Source organism: Ornithodoros turicata, chromosome 10 (genome assembly GCF_037126465.1).
Source record: "Ornithodoros turicata isolate Travis chromosome 10, ASM3712646v1, whole genome shotgun sequence".
Lineage (NCBI taxonomy): Eukaryota > Metazoa > Arthropoda > Arachnida > Ixodida > Argasidae > Ornithodoros > Ornithodoros turicata.
In genome coordinates this window covers 21,496,581-21,521,792 of record NC_088210.1, presented here as the reverse complement: position 1 = coordinate 21,521,792, position 25,212 = coordinate 21,496,581, and the positions used below count along the sequence as shown (strand labels likewise).

Genomic DNA, 25,212 nt, shown 5'->3' with positions numbered 1-25,212 from the left:
ATGGTGTATCATGATCACCCCTCTATCATCTGATCGTGCTTGACATCACGAAATCGCCTAGCATTCACGAGAATCATCAATAAATTTCACGTAACATTTTATCGTTACGGTTTGTTGTGTAGGGCTATACATTCATTACACTACCGCAACTATTTGAATTATTAGAGTGTAATTATTTTAGTTCATTAACTTTATTAATTAGTGCACAAAAGGTGATTTGCGTAGGAATGAGCATTAGTTGGAAATGCACCGAAGTATTTGCTTTCAGGAGAGCTGAATACTATTTAAAAGCTACACTGAACTGTCGACTTGCCAATATCGTATTGTCATGTGTGCTTACATAAACGTAAGCACCGAAAGAATGATTAGATTAGATAATAAGTAGAAAGAAAAATGAGTTTTTGACCAAAAAAAATTAGAAAGAATGAGCTTGTGTATAGATCATAGACTGTTTAATTTTTAGAACTCATTGCTATATATAGTGCTGTACATGCTCTCATGCTGAACACTACTATAGATTCCAAGAATTTACGATTTTGATGAGGTGTACCTCGAAATCAATTGATCGAAATCCCCGCTGCAAAATAAACTACTGGAAATAAACGTTATCTGACTATAAAATGCACAGTCGCGCGCGGAAAACTGCCAACAGCGAACTTAGACTAACCTGGACAGAAAAATGTAAACACCAAACAAAACTAACCTAATAATAAACTAACCAACGTGGTGTCCCGTCCTGTCTGCCCCGCAAAACCTTACGGCCGCTTTAAATTTCGCTTTCGTTCGCTAAAACGTCTTGCACAAACATCGAAAAACCGTGAATTTTAGTGGTTAAATAGTGATGTTATGTTCTAAAGCACGCCATATACCATCTTACGAAGCAATCGAACATTCTCCCTGATTTTCCTCGATTCGAGAACGGGAATTTTTAGATCGGGGATTTCGCAACCGGGAATATCGAGGTCCACCCTTTTGATGCAGCCCTATCGGAAGTTTAACAAAAAAGGACGCCGGTCACGAATGGAACAACAGATGGTAAAGACGCCTGGGAAGCTGCAGCTTCCGCAGAAGGCGTCACGCGCACCCTCGTGTCATGTGACCTCGTTTCCTCACTGACCCAGTCTCCCACTACTTTACTAGCCGCTTTTTTTTTTCTTTCTTTCCCTACTCATTACTACTATCAGCAGCGCCAAATCACACGCCCCGACGTGCAATCACCAAGGGGACGCCGCGCGCCACCAAATTGCAGTGCTCTGGAACAGCCTCCTCAGTCGTCTCTGCCGCGGACGTTTACTTCTCCAATGTTTCCACTGGGAAGAGAAAGGCATTTCCGAACGACTCTCAAACGATGTTTCGGCACGCCATAATATGCTTTGGGCTTGGAGCCTTATCTGATGGACGGCATATGGTGACTGATCGGCATGCAAAATGCGTCCAGACAATGCACGCGCCAAGGAATGCTAGAAATGGAAACGCTGTGTTTAGCCCGGAGATAAGGAGATAAGGAAGGTTCCAGGTGAAAGCATAATGGGTCCGCGCTTTATAGTGATCCGGGGTCGCGTGTCATCGCAGTGTTTTTCGTGCGAGCAGCTGTGCTTCCCAGGAATTGGACCTGTCAAAGAGAGAGAGAGAGAAAAGGCAACTGAGTCCGTGATGGAGCAGCGTGTCACGTCCAAAAATGTGGATAACAGTCCGTTCTTTCGGACTGGTCCGTTCCGCGACCAAACTATTCGGATAAACGGGTTTTGTATAATCCTGCCGTGCTCTGAGATTAAGCTTTCTGTTTTGTCAAATACACGTGAATTCTTTGACGCCTCAATGGGTGGTGTCCTCGACTCTTGAGGTCGGCGTGGGCCGAAAATCAGGTGAATCGTCTCAGGGGAGGTATCCCGAAATGCCACCGTTTCCCATACGGGGCTAGCGTAGCCTTGCGCCCGTGCCCGGCGGTTGGGAGCCCTTAACCACGTGGTGAACTATCGAACAACAAACCTAAACTAACCTAACCAAATTCTAACCAGTTTCTGCTTCTCGCTAAAGACATGGTTAAAGACCTGGCTTTTATTCACGGCAATAACTTCGACTGACGCCAAAATCACGCAGTACTGCGAGGTTTGTCAGTAATATGCATTATTCAACACTGTCATTCCCCTATTCTTCATATTAACGCTTTAATATAAATATGAGATTTTGAACGTATGTGATTTTAAATGGTGGAATATCGTGGCATCCCCACAACGGGAAGCTTACTTCGACTAGAAGGCAGGGGTAAAAAAAAGTCAAAGCCGAGTGCAACAAAAACGAATATGTGATGACAATGTCATATGTCATGCGGCGTCCTACTGCTACGCGTTACGGCAACCTACACCCGGCATCTAAGTTGAAATAGCTAGAGGACATACGGAAGGTTCCCAGATCCCGATGTTCCCGAATTAATGAGAAAATATTCTCTTGGGTATCCCAGTGGTCAACTCAGCATCAGTGATCAGAATCAGCGGATGGTCGGAAAAAGAAAAAGAAAGAAGAAGCATGTCCGACCGTTCTGAACGTCAAGTGGGAAGATCAGTTTCGATCGTTAGGCAAGACATTATGAGGCGACAACAATTAACAGAGTGCGTGTGAAACAATATGCTTATGGATGAACGCAAGGACGTACGACAGCAAAGGTGCCATCGAAGATCTCAGCCTTCGTCCATATGATATGCAGTATGCCGCATTACCCCTAAGGCACCAGGAAAGCCATGGCAGAGTAAGCAGATTCTGGAGTCAGTCATTTTGCTACCGGCACACCACATCCCTTGCAATTAGTTTACTAGGAGCCCCTGTTACATCAGCAATCATCTCCACGGATAACACACCTTTTACTTTTTTGATAAGCACGAGGGAGCAAAGAAAGGTGACATACTTAAAATATAAATAGTGGGACTGTCCTTGACACTGAAAAACCGCACCGCTCGAAGCCCAGATACGAGAACCTCGCGAATCTCGCTCAAACACACACCTGTCTCTCATCCGCACAATGCACATACCTGCATCGTCCCACCATAACACCTTACAACACCTCTCGCTGAATAAAGTTAAGCGAAAGTTGACGAAGCATTCAACACCATTACGTCCTTTAAACACGTCGCACGCAGATCCTGTCCCACTGTCTGTCCACCATCGTATATACTGCCCTTCCTATACCGATGAGCCAACAATAACGTCTTCAAATCGAACCACCACCCCCTCCCACGAAATGCACACAGCCTACATATTCAATGTCCATTCATGCCCCTATGGGCTGCCTCGTCAGCTGTCAGAAGGGCCGGAGGGGGGAGGGGGAGAACCTTTCATGTGGGAGCATCGCCAGCGAAAGGCCAGGAACAAGGGCACAGCTAACCCCCGTGCACGGACGCCAAGCTCCAATCTTGCCGGGCACACAGAGGAGCGCTTATCGCTACGGTACATCTTCGGTGCGTAGACGCGGAGATGGTTATCTGGGCAAGCACCTGGAAGACTGGACGGCGAACCTGTGGCGCCCAGAGGTCGCCCGCTTTGCGGTGATGGACGACGCGTTTGAAGTGAAGAGTGTATTGTGGTGCATTACACAGCAGGGAGTGTAAAGGGTGTGAAGGTGTGTTTTCACATCTGGACGTTATAGGGCTTGCACTCGGAGCTTGGATAATCAACTTCCTTTTTAAACGCCGTCTTCTGTACGTGTGGGAAGTAGCCGCGACATACAGGCTTCGTATACCGCCTGGAAGGGACTGGCATACCGGAGGTTTCGTACTGTCTAGCTGTTGACAAAGCATGCTCATTTGTGTTTGTAACCCGTTAGCATACACTTTGGACCAGGCACTGTACGGAAGCACCTTAGGCAGTGCGCTCCATAAATAGTGTACAACGAACCACAACAGAACATTCTGTATTAGATACCAGATAGGATAGAATATACGCCGGCTAGAGTGGACAAAATCCATGACGCGGAATGCCTGACTTTATAGGCACAACGCACGAGTACGACACTGACGACAGCTTAGACGATCAAAAATGATTTAATGTAGGGCAACTACAACCATATACTAATACACTGACATCCCCCAAGGAAGGACTACAGGATAAGAGGTTAAGAAAAAGGGATAACAAATTAGAAAGGAAAAGTGCATAAGGAGGATGTCAACCCTTCAGGTACGGGAAAACTGTCACAGAACGTTCGCTAGTATAATGCCCAGAGGACTGAAGGTACCTTCGCTCAAATTAAAATGCCAGAAGGACAACATATACAGTCAACAGCGCCTTTGAATCAGCTAGGGACTATCGCCCTTTCATTATGACAGAATTGCTTGTCCCATGGTGAAATCCAGCTCCCCAGCGTCATGGTCTAAAAGCACTGCTGGGCCCTGTGTAGGACTTCGGTTCTCACTGGCCGTGTACGTTGACCCGCTGTACTTATAAATCTATTCCCAATTAATGATTTGGCCTCAAAATACTTCACCCATTATTATTACCAAAATAAAGTCGTTGTTATAAAGTGCCGGTTATTCACCGATCTGTAAATCCACAGATATTTCTTACAGTTCTTCCGCAAGTTCCATCGCCATAAAGCTGAACAAATTACATCCCCGCAGCACGGCCGTAGCATTATTCGGATGAAAAATCGTAGCCCCCCACCCTCCCTAGTTGTTCAATATCTCGCCAGCAATCCATGCTCGCATTCAGTGCTCACTCCCGCACAAAAGCCGTTCGCTGTGACGCATATAAATCTCCGCAGACCACCATCACCCTGTGGGCCCACCTACGTCCACAGAGACATCCGATCTGGCCCCAACAACATTCACGAAATCAACCTCCAGTTCAGCATTCGAACTCACTTTTGTGCACTGAATATACACATATATAGCGTGCACGAAACACTTTCACAAAGGAATCGGTCAGAACGTATTCAGTCTATTCTTGCATGCACAGACCAGAGAAAGGCCAGTGAAAGTGAGCGACGCAGTCAAGAGCGTCTTGACCGCTAAATTACCCGTGGCTTTCGAAAGAGAAACGCAAAGCTCAACCGAGCGGAAGATAGTTTCAGCTGTCTCGCCCCCGATTCGGAATCCCGATAAGACCGATTGCGACCACTTTTTCTGGTCCCCATCCGGTGAGCGTAATCAGTGCGTGTATCAGTTGGTATCGAGCCACGGGATCTCTTAAGAATACATGGTCAGTTTGAGGTTCATACGGTCTGTATGTACCGGTAGAAGCATGAAATCTTGTTCGTGGTCATCGGGGGGTGTTTGTAGAGGAATGTCCCTTGTTACGGTATCGCTCCTAAGAATGGCATCGTCTCGTTTGGGGTTGACCTGCCCTATATGTCTTCATGTAGAAGCCGGGGTTAAACTTATTGATGCAATTGGTCACGATGGAAGGAAACCTTTGTTAGATCTATCTATATAAATCTATCGGCTACAAGTAAATAAATAAATCGCGAGATCTGAGAAGGTGGAAACTGGAAAGGATGTCTTCCTCAGCTACTTTCCCGTTGTGTACGAATTGTATACTAGTATTTGGTTAGATGTGTTTAGGTTGTTTTGTGAGCTGCGTTTGAATGTTGTAGGATACAGTGTTTCGCTATAAAGAATTGCGAGCAAGGTCTGGAACACAAGGAAGGAAATGACACGTTACAAAAAACAAAGCAGACAAATGTTAAACTTGCGTGACCTATACGCGTCAGCTTGACACGTTTTATACCAAGTTTGCAAACATTGCAAAGCAGCAGAGGCTGCCTAGAGTAAACTCCAAATTACATCGCAAAAACCGTCTGTTATTACTACAGTAATGACACATATATACAGGGTGTTTCACGAAAATGAGCCAGTTCTTTTCTTTTCTTTTTTTTATGGTTAAGGAGTAAGAAAGGGTTGGTGTGTATATGTGTTTCACAAAAAATGAGCCAAAGATAAAAAAAAAAAGGTTCATCGCACACTAAAAAGACGTACTGCATAGCGTTACCAGTGGTGTGAGGATATTCAAACTATTTTTTAAAATTAATTAATTGATATTTTCGGGTTTGCAAAAAATAGACGCGGGACCTGTCGCAGATAGGATTCTTCTTCGATAATAGGACGCTGGTGAGCGCTGTCATGCGGCGCTCCTCGCGCGTCTGCAACAGGTCCCGCGTCGATTTTTTGCAAACCCGAAAGTTAGCCTTTGGAGCCGAAAAAAAAAAGGATCCGTTAGAGGTACAAAGTTGCAATCAACGGTTTTCGTGTCGTTGTATCTCCTTCTACAACTTTCTCATTGACATTTTGGCTGTAATCCTTCTAATTTAAAAAAAATGGCGAATTAAGTTTAATTAATTACAGAATAAAAATATTTTGAGTATCATCACACCATTAGTAACACTACGCAATCCGTTTTTCTGGGTGAGCGATGAACAATTTTTTAAAAAACTATGGCTCATTTTTTGTGCAACACATATACACACCAACTCTTTCTTACTTCTTTCAATACTTCAAAGAGTTGAACATTCTCATGCCAACGATACGAGAATAACTCCCCAGTTGGCATGCGGGGGGCTGTCGTCTCTCGCATTAACTAGCTCGCACTATTCATCGTGCCAAGAATTTTAAGAACGCGCAAAGAACCACCAGATCTGTCAAATGTCCTCCATCCAGGCCTCTTTTTCACACCATGTGGGTATTACGTTCCCAGCACAGCACGTGTAATGCCCAGGACGGACTCCGTCGCTGCTTCCCACGGATTCCGCCCTGACCAATGCCATCTTTCTCTCCGAGGCTCCATTGTACTTTTTTTTTTAATCGGCAGATAAAACTGGCAGTATGCGGCGCAAGCGTGCGGGGGAGCTGCGGTCGGACCTGTGGTGTCTCGTGTCCAAGAATGTCCATCTTTATTTTCTTTTTATATGTTTTCCTCATTTCAATTCTGCGTCGCGAGTTCTTCTCCTTTTTAATTCCCCAGCGTCTTTGTTCGGCTCCCAGGTGCAAGGTGTTGTCCGGTTTCACGATTATGTAGCGCTCAGACTCAGAGCCGTTCTGCACGGACCGTGGCATAAACGCGGCCCCACGGTGACCCACTGCATCATCGACGGCGCCTGCTTATATGTTTACTTTGATTTGGTCGTGCTGACCACTTCGGTGAACGTTTTGTGGGCGAAAAACGCGTCCTGCTGCCTGCACCACAGTTGTATATATACATATATGAAAGAGAGCTCAACATATAGAAACAGCAACAAAGAAAAAAAAGTAAAACAATAGTAACTATAATATAATCTCTATAATATTTATATAACATATAAATACTACTAATACTGCTACTACAGTGACCGCTCAATTGATTACAGTGTATGGTGACAGTTGACTACGGTGTATCCGCGAGGCATCATACGATTGTACGACATGATCACCCAAAATCAGGTGCTACAAGACCCTCATATCGGGGATATCCCAGGCCCTGCACGGACAGAAGGAAGCAGACTGAACAATACGGGTACGTACTGAGTAAGGCTTGTGTGGGTTATTGCTAACATTCATTAATTAACTCTTTAATTAGATATTCTCAGGGAAATGTGAGATAGCAGAATTGGAGTGAGACAGTACTATTTAATGTCAACCACTTAAAAAAAAAAAGAAGAAAACTGAAATCGCGCACGTGCTTCAAGACATCCACCGCCAAAAGTTTGCAACCGAAACTGAAACCACGCGCATCATGAGCTTACTTGGATATGGGCCCCAAATCAGCGCACACTTCAATCAGTTCCATCATTCGCAAAGTGCACGCCCGTTTCAGGATTAAAAAAAAAACATTTCCATGAAAACATCCAGTTAGAAAGTTAATTAATTTAGGTAAATAATCATCCAGTAGTTACATACTCACTCCTACAGAACTCCCGCCCCATCGCATAACTCCCCTGGAAAAACGGCATGTGTGCAGCTCTGATAGCTTTATTACGTAAAAAAAGAAAAAGAAGAAACAGTCACGCTTAAAAACAACACCCCGTACATTCGAATTTCGAATCGAACCGACTCTTGATTGATTGATTGATTATGAAAAAGAATCGACTTCTCTTTGGAACAGTTCCACTACGGAAGTCCACAAACACCATGAGGGGGTATAAAACAAAATTGATCGAGTGCTGCTTCATACGAAGATCCGTACGGATATTTCACGTAATATTTTTATTTATTTATTTACGATATTTATTATTTACATACGATGTGTATCCGTACGCATGGGCTGTATGTCTGTTCACTTCGGGTGTGTAATTTTTCCCTTCGGACTAACGCGCACAGCCTTAGTTTACAGGACAGGGTTGCACACCGGACATGTGTCGTATACAGACATTCGCTCACTTGGCGTCAAGTGCAGTCTCTCAGTATCCTCCCGAGGCAATTCACGGGCAAATGGATCCTCGTTTCCCCACTTATTGTCTCCCTCATTCTGCAACGGGGAAGATTATACAGCGGCTAAGCAAGAGTCAATGGGAAAGTTTTCCGCGCGCGTTTACGAAACGGTTTCTTTCCGTGTCACTCTTACTCTGGGATTTGCTTCGCTGACTTTAGCCAGCTTCGAAAGGAATTCCAGCACGTGAGAGAGGTAGTGAGCCCCCGCGGATAACCGTTATAGGACGCGTGTGGACGGCAGTGAAGCGCGTCCTGCACGTGGAGCAAGGACCGCTTCCGGTTCCTGTATCTCCGTTCCAACGACCGAGGAAGTCCCCAACGGCACTCGCACGTGCGTTTGCGCATCCAAGACGCGTATTTATTCGATAATAGTGAGTGTAAGTAGAACGTTGATAACGTTACCGTGAGGCTCCCGTACCTACCGGAACCGATGGCAGCATGCATGACCGCACCCAATTAATCTTATGAGTTGACTGGGTTATCAACGTTATCAGCGGACTGGTTAACGGTTATCAACCGATACCGTGTAGTCACACGACTGACATCCACAGAGAATATCCTAGTGGAAGCGCAAGCAAAAAAACTGCTCGCGGGACAGAAGTTCCGCTGCGTGTTATGTTGAGCATCTAGCACGGTGCCGGATGGCGCTGCGCACGTAGCAGACGACACCGTCTACGTCTTTTCCTGTCGTCTGCTACGGATTATCGGGATTATCTTCTGGTTTGTCTGTGGTATCTGTGCCGCAGGATATTCCTAACGCCACCTATAGACTAAATAAAGTATGGTATCTTGAACGACGTGACGTAGTCACTAAGAGTCCACCAATCACGATGTGCTTTAAGCGACCATATATAGCTGTGGAGACGAGCCACCTTCAGCCGCACTGGCAGCCAAGAGTAGCCACAGAAAACGTGTTCTGCAAAGCAAATCGTCTGCGACGACTGGAGGAATGAAAAGAGACATTGAGCATGCCTTCAGTACATAGGAGGCGCCGCATACATACAGAAGGCCTGCTCCCACTCCTTCGCCACGTCGACACAGAAATCAGGATGTCGTCTGTTGCAGGCGATTTCAAACACAGGCTTTCCGTGGATATCAGTGGTTGTCATGCGGCTAATGACGGCTTGTCTCCATAGCTACGGCTACAAGCGGCGTACAGACGTGGACAGATGGAGAGGGGACAGCAGGAAGGAGTGGGGGAAGGGGCGGTTAGTACGAGTCCTGGGCCGACTTCAAGAATAACTGTACCGACATTCGTCTGGAAAGTCTGCATGAAAACCCAAGAAAAACACCAGACAGCATAGCCGGTGGTAGGATTCGAACACACCACCTCACAGCAGGACCTTGGCTACCACCAACGAGCTGACGCTTATATACCCTGCGAAAAAACGGTTGTAACTCGCGGAACCGTTCGAGAACTTTTTTTTTTCGTGTTAGCGCCGCGAAGCAACTGTGGCTACAGCGGCGTACAGACGTGGACAGATGGAAAGAGGACAGCAGGAAGGAGTGGGGGACAGAGGTGTTAACATGCGTCCTGGGCCGATTTCAGGGGGAACTGTGCCGACGTTCGTCTGGAAACTCTTCGGAAAATCTAGGCACAGACGGTGACAGGATTCGGACCGGTGTCACCTCCCAGTCTTGGCGTGGAAAGCGATCATCTTAACAACTATGCCACGGGAGCGTGTCGAGAACTTCCTTATTTTGCATACAGTTCACCATGAGCGGAACCAGGAGAGCTTTAAAAGACGTTTACAGGCTAGAAAAATTATGCAACACAGAGGCAACGTCTGGTACTCGAGTGAGATAGTACTTGAAGTACACGCACGCCGAAACTATCGCAGGATCCCAACTTTGTTGCCGTCAAAACAGAAAGAATAGCCAGATAGGAAACATATATCGTGGCGAGTACTCAACGTTCACGGACGCTCAACCAAACACGCTATTTGCTCGCTGTCGCGCATACCTATGCAAGAACTTTCCACCACGTGTACAGGTACATAATTCGCGAGGGACGGACCTTCCTATATGTGGACAGATAACATTCGAGCCAGCTATATGCGCGCAGGGCTGCTGACGTCAGACACAGGGGCGTCAATATTTTTAAGAGCCCAACCCATTGTCCTCCACACAGGAGACACGAGAGCATTTATGACAAAGAGGTACACCCGATACGGGCTATCTCGATAACTTAGCTGCCCAATTACCGGTACAAGCACGTGCAAATTCCCAGTCCTTCTCTTGTCGCTATGGCGTGACGTGAAGGGGCGTTGCTGTCATAGCAATTGTCTCTCATGTAAAACTAAAATAAAAAAATGTCCCTGTGATTAATTTGAGTATTTGCATTATAAGTACTATAATACTAATTTTTCTAATTGGAGCAAAATGGGATTTTTTCTCTACAAATTGTTAGCGTTGCTTGAACTCTATGGTATAACGTGTAATACTTAGCGAAATCACCAAGAACGGCTAATTAACTTTATCCCTTACCGTGCTTCACAGGTGTGTGTGTTTCTAAAAACGATCAGGAACATATTATATGTCTATACCCCCATATTCGCACAAAATCAGGCGCTCAACTTTCAAGTCGTATCAGTGGCCTCACTAAGATTTTATTTTCCCATTTTTCCTAAAGAAGCGACGATATGTAGAATCAGAAAATGTGGGAAATGCAGGACGCTTTGGGGAGCGAGCGCAAAGAGAGAGAGAGAGAGAGAATATGAAGAACAGCTGTAATACAATAAGTAAACGACAATACGCGTGTTCTCAAGACCTTCAACATACTTTAATGCCTTTCATACGACATGTAAGGCAAGTGTATTCGCTCTATAGTTAATCAAGAAGATGAACCATCCTCAGACCTGAACTGAGAACCTGAGTTAATGTTTTTTCCCCGAACCAGAAAATGGCTGACGCCGTGATAACTGAATCGGAAGTGAATTGAAGCTGCAGAAAAAAAAAAAAAAGAGAAAGGAAACGCCACGTAATTTACAGTCAACTAACCGTCCCCGCGGGTTACATATAGAGATGAGCGCGAATAAGGTTTACAGCATTCGCAACCGTATCCACATGGTAAGAACCCTATAGCGGGCTCCCAGAACCGTATACTGAAAGGGAGTCTGGCTATTAGGAGGAGCCCCCAAAAGAGGCACGACCTGTCAATCACAGTTCCGCGCCTCTGATTGGTTTGCTTTTTACCACGGGGGGCGCCATGACACCATGCTGCCGCCCAAAATGGCGACGAAAACAAATACGGTGAAACGGGAATTTCAAGACAAAAATTTTTCACAGGCTACTCTGATTTTACGCTGCAGGTGTACAACAGCAGGCTTTTTAACATGCTACTCGTCTGGCATTCTTGGTACGGGACACATTGTGTTCCTTCCAAGAAAGAGTGGGGTTCCGTTTGTGCGTAATATTCTCGTTTGTACATCAATATCTAAGTTTTTCGAAAACCAGTTTCAACTGATGCTTCGCTATCGTTATCTAACCGGAAATAATACGCTTTGTCGTCGGTGTTAGGCCTAGTGAACACGGCGATCACAACGAAATCGTAACAAAAAAGGCACTGTGCTGTACAACTTTGAATTTAATTACTGAATCTTATAAACATTCTTGACTTTTTTTATTCAATCTATACACGTAGCTAAAATGGTACCGACGACAGGATGTGTACCAGCAGGTGGTTCTGCCGACAGCAGTACAACGACGAAAGCAGATGACAATTCCCCATGTGACTTGCGAAGCCTAGGTAGCGTTCATCAAATTGGAACAAAAAATCCACTAGTTCTGCAGATCGCGAGTGGTATCCATTTTAATCCCATTCAATCCACTTGCCACCCAAAATGGCGCTGCCCATGTTGGAAGGTTGGAAGGGGGACAAATAGTGAGGATAGGTTGATTGATAGTGCCTCATATTTCAAGACCTCATTGGCCATACTTCGCGTGCACGCGCGTGCCACGCATGGATCAGTCCCGGGGAAAAACAAAGTGCGCGTTGCGAAGCGGGCTGGCGTCGCTGTCCGAAGGACGTGAATACGATAGGTATTCGCGCGCGTCTCCTGCTGTCTCATCCGTAGCCGCCAATCTTTGTCCCCTGGGGATACCATTTGTTGCCGTCAAAGACGGCTCTGTTTTCATAGCGCTTTCTTCTAAACGGTAGCGCTGTGTCAACTAATTTTGCTTGCATTATACGAATTGAAACACAGACTTTCATTTGAGAGCAAGTTGTTTTTGCATTTTAGTGCCCCTTTAAGAAGGAAAAAAAAAACTACCCTGTCACGTATACATGCGCTGTCGGAGATAGGGAGATGCAACAGTGCGCCAGGAGAAATACTGCAGCGCCACCACGCAGCATAGTGTGATGTGGCCAGTCTAAATGTCATGTGGCCAATACGGAAGCAGAGTGAGTATGATGGATTACATGATCTGGCGGAGGAGCGACCGTGGCCTCTCTGTGCCCAGCCCACGACCTACTAGATTATAGAGACCATGTCATAATCGGCAGTCCCTATGAGGAGTCCGCCCGCACGATCCGCTAGGGGCGCTACTCATCGGTCCGCGAGATCTACATCATGATTGGACAATGGAAATTTGAATTTGGACGCGCAGAAGCGGACGCATTGCTGTAGAAGACGACAGCAACAACTCCTATAAAAAGGCGGTGAATTATGATGATAATCAACTTTAGAATTAAACATCTTCCGTTGGACATCCACCGCTTGTACAAAAATACTAAGGTAAGCTGAAGTACAAAGTATCGCAGAAGTTGAGGAAGCAATAACAGGGCCGATGAGTAGCCCCACCGCTAGCTTCCAGATGCGGCGCTGGGAAGGGGTGCCTATGACATGGTCGTTATAATCTACTATGTCGTGGTCCAGCCCTGCGGCGCAGTAATATTTTGAGAGGTGACGGACTACATTTCGGACGGACTATAGTCGTAGGTCGAAAACATTAGAGTGGTTATATCTGCATCACACGTTTCGTCGATGCCTAGCCGCTGTTACGACTCGCTTGATTTCGCCATGCCACGTGAACCCGTTCCCACATTCTGCAGCGCAACATTTAGGGAAAGCGGGTCACGAGCGGATAACCAACCTATTCATCCCGTCGGCCAGCCGGACCTTGGAGGCTCCAACAATAACGGGGTAGCATCGTGACCTACAGACTCAGGACACGACGCCACGAAACAACGAAAGTTTGGCCCCATTCCCAGACACTATTTGGACCGGAGCTGACGTCTAAACTTGTATACAATCAGCTACTGTGACATCAGTTTCCGGACTGTAAGATATTTAAGCGCGGGATCCAGAGGATCCGAAACATTCTGCTGTCGTCATTGCCTCAACATGTGATTAAACGTTGTTTTGTTACCCGAGACGTTCTTCTGCCTGGTTCCCTGCCTGCACGCTACCATTTGGACCTTCGGTTGCAACAACTGGTTGGCAGCGGTCGGATCGACTTCGTCGGATCATGACTTCTGGTTTGGGTGAGTGTTTGGTTCTTTCCATTCGTCTGCCAGACTGTTAGCTATATAGGACTGTGTGAAATTTTAGCTGCGGTTGGAGATTGTTGATTCCTTTGAAGCTTAGTGTTACTTGAGGAAAACAATACAGTGCAGAGTGTAGCCGACTCAATGAACGTGATGGATCTAAACAAGTTGCGAGTGCCAGATCTGTTAGCTGTGTGCGAGGAAATGGGCATAAGCGTAGGAAAGGCAAAAAGAAAACCCCATATTATAGAACTCATCCGTGAGACAGATGCAGAGGACAGTGAGCTTCTAGAATGTTGGGAGTTGATTGTGGAAAGGCGGGAGCGGGAACGGGAGGCAGAACAGAACGAACGGGAAGAGAGACTAAGGGCAGAAAAAAACGAACGGGAAGAGAGACAAAGGGCAGAAGACAAACAAAGGGCACATGAACTAGAAGTCAAGAGGCTTGAGCTAGAAATGAAGAGACTCGAAGCTGAGAGTGCCAGTCGTGTTCACACCCCGTCTAGTGAGACAGGGGCAGAAAAATTCAAGATGAAAGACCTCATGCAGCCTTTCAAGTTAGGAGAGGATATAGGTCTATTCCTCGTAAATTTCGAGAGGACATGTGAAAAAGTCGGATTTTCACGCGAGTCTTGGTCGCAAAAGTTGTTAACGCTCCTCCCGTGTGAGGCAGCCGATGTTATTGCTCGACTAAGCAAACGGGACGCGGAAGACTATGAGAAGGTGAAAGCCGCGCTCCTGAAAAAGTACCGGTTGTCAACGGAGGCCTTCAGACAACGATTCCGTAACGCGTCTAAAAAGGTAAACGAATCCTTCCCTGAGTTTGCTTACAATATGAAAGCTAATCTGGTGGAATGGCTGAAAAGCGCCGAGGCTCATGGGGACCACGGAAAGGTCATAGAATGCGTCGCGCTAGAACAGTTTTTTCGTTGTGTTTCGGAACCAGCCAAGTTCTGGATTCAGGATAGGTTAGAAAAACCTGATATTCAAAAAGCCGCGGAGCTGGCAGAAGAGTACACGACGAGAAGGGGTTTAAGAGAGGACCAAAGCAGTCGACCCAAAAACGGTAGGGAGTACAAAGGGGAACACTTCAAGAAAGTGGAACGGCTTAAAGACGAGCCACGGGGGACGCTAAACAAAGAGGAAAGTATCCTCGACGTAGCGACCCAAAAAGGGGAAAATGTAGACAAACCAAAGCCGGAAAGTGACAGGATATTTGAAGCTAGGAAACCCAGGGTGTGCTACAACTGCAACGAACCGGGTCATTATGCAGCCAATTGTCCAAACGAAGTCGCGTTTGCCTATGTCAGTGGTAGCGCCCAAGATGGGAAATTATTAGAACCGTACGTGCGAAGAATGATTGTGAACGGCCGGCAATGCGAGATCCTCCGTGATTCTGCAGCGACTGTAGACATGGTCCATCCGAATTATGTGAAGGCAGCGGACTACACAGGCCGAAGCGCTAACATAAAGCAAGTGGCAGAAAAGCGCAGCGTACGACTCCCTCTTGCAAGGGTAAAGATAGAAGGCCCGTTTGGCGAGCTAGTCACTGAAGCGGTCGTGTCAGTCAACCTTCCGCAACATTACAGATACCTCTTTTCCAACAAGTCAGACCAAATATTAAGGAAACGAGGGCAGTGTTTTTCGAAGGAGGTGAGCGAGGCGCTACAACATTCGAAACCGAGGCGACGGAGGACGATATCAAAATATCACAATGATCAACGTAATTCATGCGACTTGGCGACATCGCAAAATATAGAAGGGTTGGGTGTCGTGAACGACGCGAGCGGCGGCACGGCTGATATGGTAAAAACTGAACAGACGTTACTTCGTGAAAGAAGAAATGACGCAACACACGCAAGGCGGAGCGCGAACACTGTACCTTCCTCAACTTATCAAGGTGTTGTCTCTAGTCTCCACAGTGTAGATAGAGAATCGTTGATATCAGAGCAGATGAGTGACCCCTCCCTCAAAAATTGGCGCAATGGCGCTAGCAACGGGTTAGCCGCGGAAAACATTCCGTTTTATGTGAAATCCGGCCTGCTCTACAGGCGCTTTCAAGGCAGAAAGGGGAAGACAATTGACCAGCTGGTTGTCCCGCAAAAGTATCGAGCTGAGCAGCTACATTTAGCTCACTGTGGCCCTAATGCAGGGCATCTTGGGGTACGTAGGACAAAGCTACGTCTGACACAAGGATATTACTGGCCAGGATGTTTGGAAGACGTTGACCTATTCGTGAGGTCATGTAGCACTTGCCAGTAAATAGGAAAGCTAAGAGAAAACGGAAACGCAGATGGGCTCAGTCGCTGTTTTTAGTTTCACAGATGAGTCCTTGCGTGCTTCCAAAATTTGTAAATATGAAAATGTATATAATCGTATGAATTTTCGCATATGACAGAATGGCATGAATAACTGTGTGAGAAACATGCTTCATTTTGTAGTTTGGCTGCACATCCCACTGAAGGGACTCATTAACGATTCTGGGATTTGTGGGGTCTTATAGGGCCAGTACTGCCACATATCAATGAAGTCTGGTATACGACAGGAAGAACCGGCACTCGTCTGTGCTGGGGTTATGTTTTGATGAATGTTTGTCCTGTCGTTGTACTTCCTTTTGTTTGCTTCGTGTTTGTTTGAAAGACAGTGAAAGGCAGCCGCAGCAGAGATAACTCATCGGAGATGGCAAGCTTGTGCGAGCTGCTGGACAAGGCCACTGCAGGAAACAGAATACTCCAGAGAACTTACTCATCGACTCAGCGGAGCAGCGACAGGAACTGCACCTCTAGCGATGACCAGCCCGGCGGCGGAGATGCTGTTACGACTCGCTTGATTTCGCCATGCCACGTGAACCCGTTCCCACATTCTGCAGCGCAACATTTAGGGAAAGCGGGTCACGAGCGGATAACCAACCTATTCATCCCGTCGGCCAGCCGGACCTTGGAGGCTCCAACAATAACGGGGTAGCATCGTGACCTACAGACTCAGGACACGACGCCACGAAACAACGAAAGTTTGGCCCCATTCCCAGACACTATTTGGACCGGAGCTGACGTCTAAACTTGTATACAATCAGCTACTGTGACATCAGTTTCCGGACTGTAAGATATTTAAGCGCGGGATCCAGAGGATCCGAAACATTCTGCTGTCGTCATTGCCTCAACATGTGATTAAACGTTGTTTTGTTACCCGAGACGTTCTTCTGCCTGGTTCCCTGCCTGCACGCTACCATTTGGACCTTCGGTTGCAACACCGCCAACTGGGGCTGCATCACAATGGACTGGCAACCGACTACTCCTGGATATTTGAATAATATAGGAAGGCAAACCATTCAAACCACAATAAACGGATACGCACATGAGCAAGGAGATGAGCGCAGCAATCATGCAATCATGCTGCACACGGGTACCTGATGAATTCATCAGTCGTTCTGGGTTGTCCCTTAAAACGAAGGCATTGCTACATTGTGTCGCCACCTCAACCGCAGCGGTAATCGCTGACAGGCAAACATCAGTACCACGTGCCATTATGTCACGTCTTTATCCTTTTAGTCCCAACGCGTCGTAAACGCGGACCTTATCTCACGTTAAATATAGCTCACGGTGCGATACTAGCTTTTATGGGAAACATGTAAGCGGGCCTGTTCGACGCCAACGGGCACATATATTAAGTGCTAAATTTTTTCCCCGCGGAATGAACAATGGCGTTACCTTGACATCAACATAAAAGGAACTGGATTTATCCGCGTGGCGTCTTTGATGATTTACCGTGTATTCACGCGAGCGGCATCCTCACCGGAACATTCTAGTGGAAGAAACAGCAAATACTGCTGACGGAGTCGAAGTTCCGCACCGTGTTCTGTTGAGCATTCATACGGTTAGCAGCTAGCAGACGACACTTAGCAGACGACATCGTCAGCGCCACTGATCTCTATAGTATAGAGAGTACAGTATAGAGAGAGAGAATACATAGAGATCAGTGGTCAGCGCGCGTCTTTTCCTGTCATCTGCTACGGAATATCTAACGGCGGTGTCGCAGGATGTCCATATGCTAGGATGCACGCTAGGACGTTGAGTCAACACCACCTAGATAGACAAAGCCTGCTTACTCGTCGACGTGACGTAATAACTAAGAGTCAGCCAATCAGGATTGTGTTTTCAACAGCGGTAGCCAATCACAGACGAGCTTTCAGCGGTCGTAGCCGTGGAGACGAACCACCGTCGTCTGCGAGCAGTGATGGAACGTCCCCGTGTACTAAACGGGAAAACGTTAAAAACTTAAAGCTCAAAACGGTCCCATTCTTTCTCAAGACTGATTTTCTGGAAAGCATGTTGTACTTTTTGTCCAAGTTATAGCTGCAATCATTCCAGAGTTGTTGAATCCGCAGAACGGCGCTATGCAGTAGCAGACGAATTCTGAGTTTATATGTTCACGTAGCGCAGGAGGGAGAAGAGGCAATAGGCAGGCCTTCTGTATCTAAGGTGGCGTTGGTTGAGCGCTCGCGCTCACGTGACCGCAGAAAGCTATGACATTTCTCGCATGTTCCGCCGGAGTATCCTGAAGAATGTCGCTCGTTTGAATACACGGTTATGAGCGAAAGAAACAGCCCTTTACGCTTCCCTCTTTCTCCCCCCAAGAAGGCCGACAATGCGGAGCGCGCTCCCATCGGTCTCCGCAAACGATTTGTCCAATCATCGCCTGAGATCGTTTGGGGAGACCAATCCGAGGTCACTACGCATTCTCGCGCTTCTTGAGAAAGAAAGGAAAAGCGTAGATTGCTCTTTCCTTCTCTCATGAATCACGAACGACGGAACCGATGACTGCTGTTCCTTGGATTGATATTTTTTTGCACTTGAGTGCCATTTTAAAGGCACACACACAAAAAGGGGAGGGGGACAACGAAAAGCTCTTCGACGACCGACGAACCGACGAAAGACGATTGCCTTCCACGCAGAGACTGGGAGGTGACCAGGGTTTGAATCCCGACTCTGGCTGCGATGTCAAACTCAAACTCCCCTGTGTCTTCCTTCGGACGCCGCAAGGCAAATGTCGGCACAGTTCTTTGTGAAGCAGACCCAGGATGCAGGATCCTCCACCTCGAAGAACACGCCGCACCGTCAATGAATTGTTACCAAACAACCAACTTAGCTGCACATGTGACCCCAACTACGTGGTTGGGCGGTGGCACATGGGAGCGTCAAATGTCATCGAGATTTCAACGACAGTTGACTTCAACTGAGACCAGTGGTCTTATGACAGAACCAGACGACTGTCATCGTGTCTACAACTATCAAGTGATAGGATCACTGGTAGCAAATCTGACCCCCACGGCGCACGGAAAGATCAGCACATGGAATAGCTGTCCAGTTGAAAGGCCTTTGGGAGCTTCAAGTATACCGTTTACTTCAGCGACAGTTGCGCGTATCCGTGTAACAGTGGCATAAGGCAACCGTATCCAATTTACAAGATAGTGAATGTAAGGACGCATGATACATACAACAAAAACAGCAATGTGCGAAACGGTGCGAGCATCCGAAGCGCAGGTGTTTCCGTAAGAAAAAAATGACCAGGTCCGAAAACACGAAAACCGAACTCGAGATTTTGAAACGAGATATAGCGGAAGGCGTACTTGTCTATTTGTAACCTTCCGTTCCCACGTTGACTATTCTGAAGGCATTTCTATTTGATGGATCTTTCTGCCTCATCATGACCAATCATTTTCTTTAATAACGGCTCACCGTTCGAGTTTCTCGTGATGGACATGCGGGCTCCTCGAGGTTGGTACACGTATAAAACCCAGCGGAAGTATAGATGCAGGTTATGAAGGGAGTCGTGGGAATTTTAATTGCGGATAACGTTCAAGAAATATCATTCTGTACGACACGGAGTTTTACGTTGTTACTGAGGTGCCGTGAGCTGCCGGATGAGCTTAAAGCGCGACAGCGTCCGGGCAAAACAAAAATTCACAGAAGGACGCCTCACGGTCGCAAGACTATACAAGCCCGCCATCTTGTTCACAGCTGGCAAAATTCTACCCACAGTCATTAGCGCGCATCACCCCCTGGCGATATATACTGCTTCACACTTTACGTGTGCATACCTGTTATCTGTAAGTAGCGATGCCCACGTAGCTAATTGACCTGCAATCGTGACGCCCACATTGACAACCAACGGCCACCACTAAGGCTATTCGGTGTGTGCACGCGTGCACCTGGTTTTAAATTGCGTCACGAATCGCCTTAGGGGGCGATCCCTCGCGAGGCATTGGAGGAAATAGCTACACAAAAGCGGACCGCTGCAAACAAGCGAAGGGGCGGAAGCCCGAATGCGTAAAGAAAGTGAAAAATATAGCTCCCATGCTATATTAGAGATTCTCTTACCGCGTTAGATGGTACCTTACACTCTCTCCCTCCCTCACTCACCACACAGGGAGAAAGCATAGGCACATGGGCGCCACAGATGATTGGATATAAGTGCCGCAGATGCCCTTGGATAATGGATTTTCTTGACTGCGTGCGGATGACACGAACACTTTATCGTGCAACGCCCAGCAGATCGTCGTAATTGAGGATAGTTCATGTGCGCCGCCGTCAGCACTCTGAGTCCTCTCAGTAAACTGATACCACATTCCTGCAGGACGTGAACCAGACAGGTCCTGGTTCGGGATTCCGCACGACGTTGACTCTTTTCTAAGTCACCTTAATTGCATTTGAAGAGCACGTATTCGACAAAAGGCTCCATCATGATATCTCACTATCTACAAATGGCACTGGGTCAGCGCCCAGCCTGCTGGCCGGCAGCAGCCCCATCTCATAAACGTCTCTTTATGTGTGTGTGTGTGTGTGTGTGTGTGTGTATGTGTCGACAAAAGGCGACGGACTGGTGACGGACCTTCCATTCCTCAACGGCGCGACCTTTCGACCGCCATCGAGACATGCATCAATCAATCAATCAATCAATCTGAGCCCCAGGGATTACCAGTACATGTATAACTGAGCCACTTGCCAACAGCGTCAAAGTCTGCTCACTTACGTCGGTAACATTACAACAAGACCAGCCCTCGCTGCAACCTTACCATGGGTCTTTGGTCGCACGGAAAGCTTTCGCTCTGTTCCCACGCATCAAAAGACATCCTAATTAGTCGGCTTGCAACAGCCACACAGAAGCACACCACACACGTTAAACTCCTCACCACACGACATTTTCTTTCGGAAAATACCTCATTATATACGAGCACCAGCGAGAGCTTCACCCTCAAAGCACCTTATTCCAGCGAAAAGGGCACCCACTCCAATCAGTAGCGCTGTAAAGCACCGGAAGATCGAAAACATCACTAATGCACGCCGGCGCCGATGGTTTTCTTCTTGACCTTGCAGAAGACAATAGCACTGCCGTATTGGCTCCCCTGCTGAAAAATGGCACTGCCCTTTTCCCACGGCTTTTATGACCGCCCAAAGACATCCTTTTCTGCATCATGATTGCTTTATGACACCCGGGGTACCTTCAAAGGTGGCCGGCCGGGATTGTTTCGGGAGGTTTTACCCCCGGCTGGGTTATCTACAAAGAGGACCATAGGAAGACATGATGACTCTGCGGTTTCGGGAGAAAGCGCTCGGGGGTTCTCTGGGTGCCTCTGGGTGTTGGGCAGGTGCGGCTCGTTAGACGCCCTTTTATGGCACCCGCGTTTTATAGCGCACATATAGTTGCCAGACGCATGTGCGTGCCATGGCCTTCTAATAAGCTCATTAGCGAGCTCGTATGAGCGTGAGTATACAAAAAGGTTTGCGTTAAGGGCCCCCATCATTTAGGACGCTTTATGAGGAGAACATATTAGGTCGCTGTATTCAGTAGCAAACGATGCGTAAGTTAAAGCTGACGAAATTAACCGCCGCGAAAATGAACAAGGCCTATACTGACGCGCGCTCTTTGAGTTTCCGTGTATATAGTCCGAGCAATATGTTGAGCTGACATTCTCCTTCATGATGAAGTCCATGAACTAAAGGTGCCGTTTTTCTAACGGCCTCTGCCGACAGCGTCTGCGTTCTGAAGGAAATATCCTCACCGCAAATACGGCGAAGGGAAATCTTTGATTGTCCGGTTCTTGCTGAAGGTGTCTTGAGTATTGTACTCAATATATTGAAGCCAAAGCTTCGGGAGTAATGGGGTATATTACTCCATATATCCCATGTCATCGTCATCATTTATTTGTTGTTGTTGTTCGGAAGCCGCCAATATATCGAACAGAACAGTTCGAAGTACCGGCGGCTTGAAGTATTTCGAACTGTTCTGTTCGATATATCGGCGGCTCGCGATCAGTGAACTCTGCTTCAATTGAATTGAATTGAATTGAATTGCTTCAACCTTCATGGGAACGCTCATTTTTCCATTGGCTTCGATAGGGATCGAGGCTAGTCCAGCTCACATGTACCACTGAAGGGCGGTTAGTAGCAGCACAGACCACCAAGGGTTGGTGAGGATAGTGGGGTTGAGGATATTGAGGGTAGGGTAAGGTTGGTGAAGTAATGAACTAGCGAAAAATGAATAGGAAATTATTGAAGAAGGTCATGGGTGCGTAAGACTTCCATAGGTCGCAGTGCCACGTTTCACAGTTTTGTACTCAGACCATGCGTCAAACTTCTCGTCAGCTTCGCTTCGCTTTGAACACTTATTTCTCTGACGAGTCACCTGTGTTATCTACGTCTAAAAAGGCGTCGAAAAAATATTTTATATGTATGTCCCAGGTGAACCATTATTCTTTGGGTTGGTTTTCATATAGTGAATAAATTATTCTAATCTAAGTATGTGACATTTTTTTCAGTTTGAATACTATTATTCCTTTCGTTTCAGTTGAACTATTATTCTTTGGTTTGGTTTTCATATAGTGAATTCATCATTGTAATCTAATTATGTGACGTTTCTTTTCACGTATCGCTGTTACCGGAGTGTGGGGGGACGAATGTTACCAAGGCGCCCATGGCGGATTTTTTTCTGTACCTCCTTTTTCTACGTAAATAAACAAAGTGAAATTGATTTTTTTCTCTCTCTCTTTAGGTTAGACTTCAGCAAACTGTGTGCATGGCCTCGTGAAGCACTCCGCAGCAAACAGAAAAAGAATACGATGCCACGAAAGCGCACGTAATAAAAAGTGCGGAACACCCAATTTTTTGTGGCCTCTTCGAGACACCTCAGTGCATCAGACAAAGGGAAACTTCCACGATAACGCGCAACAAAAGGTCCGTCATCAAATTGCTGCCGCGATAGGAGACAGCAGATAAACCAGTTGAACTGCTGGTCCCCTATGTCGCGAGGCGCGTCCGCGATTGGTCAGCGAGAGCTTTGGCCTCCTCATCACGTGTCTAGGACGTGGGGCCGACACCCACTTGATCGAAGTTCGGGCAGCGGATCTGCCGTTCCGTTCCAAGACAAACACAGATAGCGCGGAGCTCGTGTCAAAAACATGGCTGACACACGCACGCACTGATGTCCCGTTTAACTGCCGAAGTTGGCAAGTCGGACGGTGATATGGTAGCGGGCGCAAAGCGGTAAAAATTCGGCGATAACCATCGAGGGAATGACGACAACGGGTCAAAGGGTGTTGCACTGTGTGTGCAATGAGAACACACGTGATAATAACGGGGTTTTACAGTGCAAGATGTCAAAGAACGGAAAAATCGGAAGCACTGTGCCGGAGATATTACATTTCATGAGCTTCGATAACAGACGAGGTTTTTAGGGTAGGGTAGGGGTAGGGTAGGGTACTACACAATAGAGGGCTTTAGTGTATCGAACGCGTTACGTCGCCTTTGCGTACGTAAGGGGTGGGGGTTGGGGGGCGGTATATGTTTATTAAGAAAAAAAGAAAGGAAAGGTTAGCCAGGCAAAGATCCAGCTTGCTATTCCGGAAAAAAGGGGGGAAACGAAAAAGAAAAGGAAGGAAAAAGAAAAAAGGGGAAAAGAAGAAAAGAAAGGAAAAGGAAAGAAAGAAAGAAGAAAATAAACACTAGCATAACGTTACATGCCGTTACGTAAGGGATACGTAAGGGATAGCGTTGGTGGTTCTGCGCACGCGCAAGACATAAACAAAGCTCTGCGCATTGCGCAGAACAACCACGCTATCCCTTGCGTACGCTATCGTATCCGTTGCGTACGTAAGGGATAGTGTTGGTGGTTCTGCGCATTGCGCGAAGCTCTCTTTCTCTTACGGCCTTCGCAGAACCACCAACGCTATCTCTTACATACGCATAGGCGATAGCGTACGATGTACTGAAACTCTCTAATATCTTTGCGTACGCACAGAAGTAGCGGGGACACATTCCGCATGCGCAAAACGCGAGTTTGCGTACAGCGCGTGCGCAGTGTGAACATGCTCCTTCCAGTTTTAGAGTTTTAGGTTAGGTCAGGTAAGGTTAGCGGAAGCAGCGTCAGGCTTGGTCAGTAGCGGCATTAGGTTAGGTTAGTAGCGGGTAGGCGTAAGTAACGTGTTCACACTGCACTCTAAGAAAAAAAGGAGAACTTTTACTCCTTTGGGGGACTAAATGCATTGCCACAAAAAATAGTCCCTTTCGGGAGTAAATGCACGGGAGTAAATGAATGTCACAGAGTGGAGACTGCATTTCACGCGCTGTTGTAAGAGTCCCAGGTACATAATTGGTGTGCATGCATGAAAATACTTTGAAGCAAACCGTCAACAGTGATATATCGAGTGATATAAAATCTTGCACCAGACTAGGGCACAATTTGCGAAGGAAGATGCGCTAACTGTTTCTTACTCTGTGTGGCTGGAAAATTGCTACGTTGTCTGAGTTATACAGCCTTATGTCGTTCAAATTGACCACGGACACGTATTTACGTAGACTGTTACAGGAGACCATGCGCGAAGTTTACTGACAATTTGCAGTCCTCGGGAGTAAATGTCGGGACTAAATGTCGGGTTAGGGGACTAAACTGGGGAGTAATTGCAGACTACGGGAGTAGAAGCTGCAATTACTCCCTGTTCTACTCCTTTTTTCTTAGAGTGTGCACGCGCACGCTCTGTACCCAAACTCACGTTCTGCGCAGGCACAATGTGCCCCCGCTACTTCTTTGCGTGATGTGATGTGATGTGAATAAAGAAAAAAATGGGGATGTGAGTTCTTTGCGTTCGTGGTACTAAAACTCCCTATTACCTTATGCATCGCTTGCACCTAACCTTTCTTATCGGGAACATAGTATACAAGGGAATTTACAGAATGCAAAGTATACCTGTTGGTTGGTCACGTTTTATTGCGAACTGATATGTCTGCTTGGCTTCGCTGCATGTTCCTCGGGAGGATCGCGCGTCATTGGCCAACTTCACGGGGA

At 46.8% G+C, this 25,212-nt stretch overlaps 1 long non-coding RNA gene across 1 annotated transcript; it reads right to left on the bottom strand.

Moving 5' to 3' along the window:
- Nucleotides 1-1,521: 1,521 nt before the first annotated feature.
- Nucleotides 1,522-17,341, bottom strand: LOC135371012 (uncharacterized). Its single transcript, XR_010415489.1, has 2 exons — nt 17,230-17,341; nt 1,522-1,612 (listed from the first exon to the last, which is right to left on the bottom strand). It is a non-coding gene; the product is annotated as an uncharacterized LOC135371012 (long non-coding RNA).
- Between the last annotated feature and the right edge of the window lie 7,871 nt (nt 17,342-25,212).